Source organism: Chinchilla lanigera, unplaced genomic scaffold (genome assembly GCF_000276665.1).
Source record: "Chinchilla lanigera isolate Chin_1 unplaced genomic scaffold, ChiLan1.0 scaffold00002, whole genome shotgun sequence".
Lineage (NCBI taxonomy): Eukaryota > Metazoa > Chordata > Mammalia > Rodentia > Chinchillidae > Chinchilla > Chinchilla lanigera.
In genome coordinates this window covers 40,324,708-40,333,283 of record NW_004955403.1, presented here as the reverse complement: position 1 = coordinate 40,333,283, position 8,576 = coordinate 40,324,708, and the positions used below count along the sequence as shown (strand labels likewise).

The 8,576-nt window shown below is 42.1% G+C and overlaps 1 long non-coding RNA gene across 1 annotated transcript in view; it reads left to right on the top strand.

Moving 5' to 3' along the window:
• LOC102014104 overlaps positions 1 to 6,581 on the top strand; it is a 44,717-nt gene extending 38,136 nt beyond the window's left edge. The window contains exon 3 of the long non-coding RNA XR_259234.2: positions 6,565 to 6,581. This is a non-coding gene — a long non-coding RNA (uncharacterized LOC102014104). The remainder of the gene's footprint in view (positions 1 to 6,564) is intronic.
• Positions 6,582 to 8,576: the final 1,995 nt, after the last annotated feature.

The window sequence follows — 8,576 nt, the reverse complement described above, 5'->3', positions numbered from 1 at the left end:
CCAGGCTGGTCTTGAGCTCACTTTGTAGCCCAGGCTGGTCTTGAACTCACGACGATCCTCCTGCCTCAGCCTGCCAAGTGCTGGGATTACAGGCATGTGCCACCACGCCCGACTTCATTAAATAATTCTAAAAGCCATTTTTGAAAAATAAATGTTGGTACTTGTAAGACACTGGCATTCACATTACCACCCTTTAGACCATGATTTTTGCAGCTACTGGGCGCTCAGGAAGGAAACGCAGTTTCCAGGGGACAGACGCATCCTTTTTCTTGTTTGTTTGTTCTGCGCCGTCCCTTCCTCGTTTCTGTCATTCTTCCTTTCACTTTTCTTCATTTGCATCCCTTTTTCTCTCATTTTCTTTTATTTATTTTTGCTCCAAGTTAAAGCTATGCGCTGGGCTGACGTCAGAAAGCTAAAGCTAAGGGCTCAAGCCAGAGCATGGCACTGTCCCCTGAGCTCTTCTCCTGACAGCTGAATCGCAAATGTCGAGAACTAGAAGGCACCTCCCCTGGATAATGGAAACAATGGGTCTCTTCACATTGACCCCCAAGTCCCTATCTGTTAGAAAATATGTTTTATGTAAGCATAGGTGCACTGTCATCTGCCCAAGGGCACACGTCTGCTTTTTATCCTGTTCTGCACTAATCTCTTAGTGCCTGAAGAGGTCAGCTTCCTAGGGAATGCCTTTGAACATAGCCCCGTTTTTGGGTGTGGACACATTTTGTGAAATGCATTTGGAAAAGCATTTGCACTGTCTTGGGGCATGTGTTATGGTCAATTTTTCACAACCGCAATACTATTTTCAGTCTAGATTTTATACTCGGCCCTTGTGTTCAATCTTTTTCAAATCTCTACCCACCATGCTCAATCTTGCATTTTTATGAAGATTTAGGTCTCCAGAAATAGTTCTCAGATGTCCTCTTGTTATGGTGTGTGTTTGGGTGTCCCCCAAAGCCTCATGTGGTCATGGGGGCAGACTTAGTGGAGGCGGCTGAATCTAGGGTTTGTGACTGGTTCGTTGTCTCGCGCTGGGATTGCGGGTGAGTGTGACACACGCCCTAGGGCAAGCAGCCTGCATACAACATGAGGGAGGAAAAGAGGCTCGCTCCTCCCCTCTCCCTCTTCTGCTCTTGTAGCTTTTGGTATCTACCTCTGCCATGAACGGTTGCCCTCTGCCATGTGCTACCCTGCCTTGGAAGCAGCTGAGTATGCACTGAAACCTCCACAAACTGTGAGCTACATAAACCTTTCCCCCTTTAACTTTGGGTGTTGGGTATTTTATCTCAGCAACAAGAGAAAAGTAACTAAGACACCTTTCTCCTTTCTTTTATTGGGAATAATACCAATATCACCAAGGGGCCAGGGAGATAGCTCAGTGGCATAGCACCTACCTGGCAAGCACAAAGTCCTGAGTTCAATTCCTGGTACCAAAAAAAAAATTAGGATCATTGAACCCAGTAATCTTGATTTGAAAGAAGTTTTTTTAGTTTGTTTTGTTTTGTTTTTTATGTGTCCACTTTTTTGGTTTTTTTTGGTACTGGGAATCAAACTTGGGACCTTGCGCTTGCCAGGCAAGTCCTTGTGCCACTGAGCTACATCCTCGGCTCTTGTTTGTTTTTTAGATAGTTTTGCTGTGCAGTCCAGGATGATTTTGAACTCACTATGTAGTACTGGCTGGCTTTGAATTCATGGCAATCCTCCTGCCTCAGCCTCATGAGTGCTGAGATTACAGGTGTGTGCCACCACACCTGGCTGAAAGCATATTTTCAATAGCATGTATTGTATGTTTCAGAAAATAAATTGTTGAATAAAATTGCTGATTTTGTTCCCTGGAGTTGATACTTTTACTAAATAGCAGTATTTAAAAACATAACTAGCATTTTCCCCAAATATTTTATATGTGCGTTACCTTCCTATGTATTAAAAATAGAAAATAGCTAGTTGTGGTGGCTCACACCTGTGATCCCAGCATTTGGGAGGCTGAGATAGGAAGATCGCTATGAGTTCAAGGCCAGCCTAGGCTACGAAGTGAGTTCAAGGTCATCCTGAACTGCATAGTGAAATCTTGTTGAAAGAAAGAAAGTAAGATTAGAATTTCTATTTATAAAAAGGAAAATACATTTATAGAAATTCATTCCTGAAAACTAGTACTGGTAGAAAAATATTTCAAATCAATTAACTACTATTATCCAAACCCAATCTACAAAATTTTTTCTCCCAAATATTAAGACCATTTCTTGAGCTAGATTAAAGAAACACATACTAGCCAGGTGTGGTGGCACACATCTGTAATCCTAGCACTTGAGAGGCTGAGGCAGGAGGATTGCCAGGAGTTTGAAGCCAGCTTGCTGCTATATAGTGAGTTCAAGACCAGTGGGCACAGGCCAGGCGTGGTGGCACAGCCTGTAATCCCAGCACTTGGGAGGCTGCAGCAGGAGGATCACTGCAAGTTCGAGGTCAGCCTGGGCTACAAAGTGAGTTCAAAGCCAGCTTGAACTGCATAGGGAGACCCTGCCTCAAAAAGACAAAAAAAAGACCAGCCCGAACTATACAGAAAGACCTTGTCTCAAAAAAAAAATCAAAACACATACTAGATCTTACAGTTTCTTTGAGAAACTTTAAATCACTTCCAAATAACATGCTCTAGTTTACTGTATGCTAGTTCAGTACAAAATTCATCATTTCTGAAAGTGAAATGGGTTTGATTTTATGTTTTAAGTGGGAAAAAAAGAGCCAGGTGTGGTGGCACATGCCTGTAATTCCCGCACTTGGGAGGCTGAGGCAGGAAGATAACCGTGAGTTTCAGGTCAGCCTGGGCTACACAGTGAATTCTTTTTCTTTTCCTTCAGTAACCGGGAATCGACTCATGACCTTGTGCTTGCCAGGCAGGCGCTGTGCCACTGAGCTATATCCCCGGCCCCTACACAGTGAGTTCAAAGACAGCCTGAACTACGTAGCAAGACCTTAGAGAAAGAGAAACAGAGAGAGGGAGGGAGGGAGAGAGAGAGAGAGAGAGGGAGGGAGTATTCTAAGATATTAATGAAAATTGAAAGCTAAGAAGCAATGAAAACAACAATCAATGGGCAAAATAGTAAGACCCCACTCTGGGAAAAACATGTACAAACTGTGTGCAAATTTTTGTGCAATGCTGATGCTCTTCGAAAGTTTTCCGTGATCTGAAAAGTGTCTCAGAAGCGGCTACTCCTGGATTTCTTCCACAGTTGTGTCATCAGAGTCCCCCAGGCAGCATCAGTGCTAGTCTGAATCTTTGCAGAGTCCACAGGCCTGCGGAGGGTCAGCTGACCGCCCCGGGCTGGACGGGATCTGACCACAGCACTGCTATTAAAGGCACCATGGGAGAATCAGAGACAGCAGATGTACAAGTGAATTCACTCAGGCAAAGTCCCGGGAGCCTCACCCTCACCTAAAATGACATTCTATATGTAATAGCCACAAGCTGTCTATATGCATTTTTTTTTTTTTTGGTTCCGGGAATCGAACTCAGGACCTTGCACTTGCCAGGCAGGCACTTGTGCTTCTGAGCTACATCCCCAGCCCTGTCTATATGGATTTGATTAAGGAATAATTTAAAAACTTGACTCATATAAAAATTGTCTTATTGGTGGGGCATGGTGGCATACACCTGTTACCTCAGCATCAGGGAGGCTGAGGTAGTAAGATCACTGTAAGTTCTAGGCCAGCCTGGGCTATATAGTGAGTTTAAAGCCAGTCTGGAATACTCAGCAAGATCTTGTCTTCAAAATAAATAAATATCATTTTATCATTTAACAAGAGCATTTTAAATAACTGTACTTCCAGGTCTTTCAGAATATTTGTCAACTGTAACTCTTCACTGGTAGAAGCGCAGTATTCTCTGTGCGAAAATGTTGTTGATTTCACCTTTGGAATCTTGCTCCTACCTGTATATAAGATTGCTAACTGGAAAGGAGTGAAATGTAAATCAATTTTATCCCATAGTCATTGTCAGAGATGAAAGTGTTTAACAAAACCTTCTCAATCTGAATCTTCATAAATATGTCTGCATCCATCACCACCGAGTTTTGCTGCAAAAAAAAGGCAGGGCCAGGATATAGCTTAGCGGCCACAGGTGCCTGCCTGGCAAGTGCAAGGTCCTGAGTTCAATTCCTGGTACCAAAAAAAAAAAAGAAAATCTGGCAAAAAAAGAAAAAGGTGATGTCAGAAATGGTACTTATTCTTAAGAATCAATTCTTTTGCATCTCTTATCTTCCTCTGACAAAAATGAAAGATTCTCTCTATTATTTCCTATTCTGAGATATCTTAGTTATTCCCATGATTTTTTAAAAAAAATCCAAAATTGGTCAGGTGAGCCAGGCATGGTGGCTCATGCCTGTAATCCCAGCACTTGGGAGGCTGAGGCAGGAGGATAGCCATAAATTCAAGGCCAGTCTGGGCTACATGGTAAGTTCAAGGCCAGCCTGAACTGCATATTGAAACCCGGTCTCAAAAAACAAAAAACAATGACAAAAAAGTTGTATTATATACAGGTACAAATTCTCTATGATGAAGGTGGTCATTATGTATATTTAAAATGTATCGATAAAATCTAATTCTAAAAAAATTTTTTTAATTGGCTGGGTGTGGTGGCACATGCCTGTAAAGCAGACACGCAGGAGGCTGAGGCAGGAGGATCTCTGCAAGTTCAAGGCCAGCCTGAAAAACTTAGCAGATCATGTCTCAAAAATAAATAAAGTACACGTTACATACTATGATGAGGCCAGGCATGGTAGTACACACTTGTAATCCTAGTACTCTGGAGGTTGAGGCAGGAAGATCACTGTGAGTTTGAGACCAGCCTGGGCTACAAAGTGAGCTCAAGGCCAGCCTGAAGTGCATAGCGAGACCTTGTCTCAAAAAGCTAAAAAAAGAAAAACCCATAAATGCTACGATGAGTGGGGCTGGGGTATAGTTCAGCGGTAGTGCACACTTCTAACTGGTGTCATTTATTTATTTATTTTTTATCTTTTAGAGACAGGGTCTCACTATGTAGTTTAAGTTGGCCTTGAGCTCACTTTGTAGCCCAGGCTGGTCTCAAACTCACAGCAATCCTCCTGCCTCAGCCCCCACCCCCACCCCCGCACCGAGTTTTGGGATTACAGGCATGCACCATCACACCAGCTATTTCTAACTGGTGTCATGACTAAAATACCAAAGTAGGAAACTTGAAAATTTTATAAATTAAACAAATACTTCAACTGGTACCACTCACTTAGTGAGATTGTTTTTAAAAATCTTTTTAAATGAATTAACATTCAAGTATTAAACCAAACTCTGAAAGTTGAACTTTGTGTATATTTTATAGGTTACAAAAAAAAAGTAATCAAAAAAATTTCAATAGATCAGTCATTCACTTTAAGTAACTTCCCGGGGTACTTTAAACTTCTTATGCTCACAAATAAAATAAATAAGCACCCATTTCAGTTCTTATATTGATGGTAACCATGGTTTCTGAAAAATCAAAGAAAATTTTTAAATGACTAAAATTAGTTTTGACATGGAAAATAAACTCTCCTATTTTTGCTTTACAGATGATATGGGAGGGGATCTTACTCAGCCCTTACAGTATTCAGGATATGCCGGGCATGGTGGCACATATCTGTAATCCCAGCACTCGGGAAGCTGAGGCAGGAGGATCTTGCCAGTTCAAGGCCAGCCTGGGCTACAAAGTAAGATCAAGGCCAGCCTGAACTGCAGAGCGAGACCCTGTCTCAAAAAGACATAAATGAATAAATAAATAAATAAATAAATAAATAAGTAAATCATACATATTTAAAAAAAAATATTTTGGATATGAACTGGGCATGAGAGTAAACTCTTATAATCCTAGCACACAGGAGGCTGAGGCTGAGGCAGGAGGACTGTAAGTTCAAGACCAGCCAGAACTATATACCAAGTCCCTGTCTGAAAAAAAAAAAGTTACTATTTTTCAGTCAAATAATATATACTACTAAAAATGGTATACTTTTCTCTGTTGATCTATTTTGGTTTTTTGTTTGTTTTTTGTTTTGGTTTGGGTTTTTTTTTTTTTTTTTTTTTTTTGTCTTTTTGGGACAGGGTCTCACTATGTAGTTCAAGATGGCCTTGAGCTCACTTTGTAGCCCAGGCTGGTCTTGAACTCGAAATGATCCTCCAGCCTCAGCCTCCCAAGTGCTGGGCTTACAGGTGTGGGCCAACACACCCGGCCCTCCTCTGATTTACAAATGACTTTTTTATGCACACAGTTAATTTTAACAGCAATCTAAATCCTCAGATATTTCAGATGGGTCACACCTTGCAAAGGGGGTCTTTAGTTTAGTGATACTGCACAAAAGCACTATCTAGCAAAAAGTGAGTATTCGGCCTTCTCTTTCTAGCAGTCGGTTTCTTCTCTCTTTGCTCCTTTCTCTCTCCCTACGTGTAAGCTCCTCTCTGGCCAAAGGGAAGAGCTGTGATATTCAGTACTCAAATCCTTCTGTAACCAAAGTTTGCTTCTGCTTTTTCCAAATGCGTAATTGCTTTTTTTTTTTCTCTTTTTTTTTATCATAGAAGAACACCAAATAAAGGAAAACAAAAAGAAAAGAAAAGAGTTTACAAAGAAGAAAACCGGTTCAGAGGACGAGCCCAGCGCTGATAGGATGTAGCTGGGGTCTGACAGCCTTCCAGGAACTCACAGCCACAGACCTTGCCCCTCAGGAACAAAGGGGGTGACCCAGGGGAGCGACAGCAAAAGACGAAGGGAAGATCTGGGAAGTCAGAAGACGCACTGACTGCACACGCAGGCCAGCAATCATCGTTAAGTAACTCAGTTCTGGAGAAAGAGGTTCACGCCACGTTTGTGATTCAGCCTTATTCAAAACTACTCTACTTGTTAAAGAGCACCGCACCACCCTAGGCAAGGTGGATTGTACAAGGATTATGGCCGAAGTGGTACCAGTAATAAGTCAGCACAACCAGCAAGAGGGGCCCAAAGGATGTGTCAGAGTCTGATAAGCGAAAAGGACGGTCAGGTATGGTGGCTCACACCCTACTCAGGAGGCTGAGGCAAGAGAATAACGTTTGAAGCCAGCCCGGGCAATTTAGCAAGATACTACCTCAAAATAAAAATGAAAAAGATGTAGAGCAATTGCCTAGCATGTCTGAGACCCTGGGCTTAATCTCCAGAACAGAGAGAGAGGAAAAAAAAAATTTTAACCACCTTTCTTCCAGCTTGAAACACAAAGCCTGAACTGTTGTTTTTTTTTTTTTTTTTTTTTGGTACCAGGAATCGAACTCAGGACCTTGCACTTGCCAGGCAGGTGCTTGTGCTGCTGAGCTATATCCCCGGCCCTTAACTGATTTTTTTTAAAAGCTACAATTAGCTGTCCTAACTGTACTATTGCTTCTGCACCTGAAATAAACACCAAAGAGAAAAACTATATTTTTCCAACCTGAAGGCAGCTGAAATATTTACAAAAATGAATACGAATATTACCGTTCATCAGTGTGTTTTAAAATCTGAAGCAATATTGATTATAGAGACATGAGTTTTTCTAAACCTTTGGTTCTAGTTCTGTATAAATCCATAATGTATAAGCACCTCGGCGGGGGGGCAGGTGTCATTCTGTGTCCATCGTCTTCCTGAAAGTGAAATTTTTTGTTTTTATCTTATAGCTATTAAATCACAGGCAGGGCTGACACGTTACAGTGACAGGAAGAAAGCCATGATATTGCTCGAGGCACTCAGTCTGCAATAGTAAGAATTATAGCTATAAATCTCCCTTGCTGCTGGCTACTGAATTCCTGTCATGGTAGAGACCCAAGTCACCTATACTTTTTCCTGCCCTTTGCTTTTCGCTCTCAAGCGAGACTTTGTGTGTGTGTGTGTATGTGTGCGTGCATGCGTGTGTGTGTGTGTGTGTGTGTGTGTGTGTGTGTGTGTTTGAGACAGAGTCTTGCTAGTTCTTGAGCTCACTTTGTAGCCCAGGCTGACCTCGAACTCTCAAGGATCCTCCTGCCTCAGCCTCCCGAGTGCTGCGGTTACAGGCGTGTGCCACCAGCCCAGCTCTCAAGTAAGATTTAATAAAGGCGGTTCTCTGCCATTCCTAAATAGGCTGCTGTCCTCTGTTTCGCAGAGTTAAACAAGTAGTAGCAAGGGTGAGAATACTACTAATTTAAATAAACTCACCACGTTAGGGACAGCAAAGCACAGGCTTTAAAGACAAGCACATCTAGGTTGGAACCTCTGCTCCAACCCTTCCTTATTACATAACCTTTGGAAATAAATTTACTTGAGCCTGATGCTCTCCTGGATACTGAGGATAAAAAAGAACGTCTTTGCTGGACTGATGACTGGATAAGAGATATAGTGTACACAAAACACGTGATTCAGAGTATGAGGAGTTACAGAACAGCCTTGAACTCACTTTGTAGCCCAGGCTGGCCTCAGAATTACAGCGATCCTCCTGCCTCAGCCTCCCGAGTGCTGGGATTACAGGAATACGCCACCGCGCCTGGCTCCTAGCTATTGTTATTGGAAAACATTTATATTCTCTTGGACTTCTAAGTTTACTACATATGGT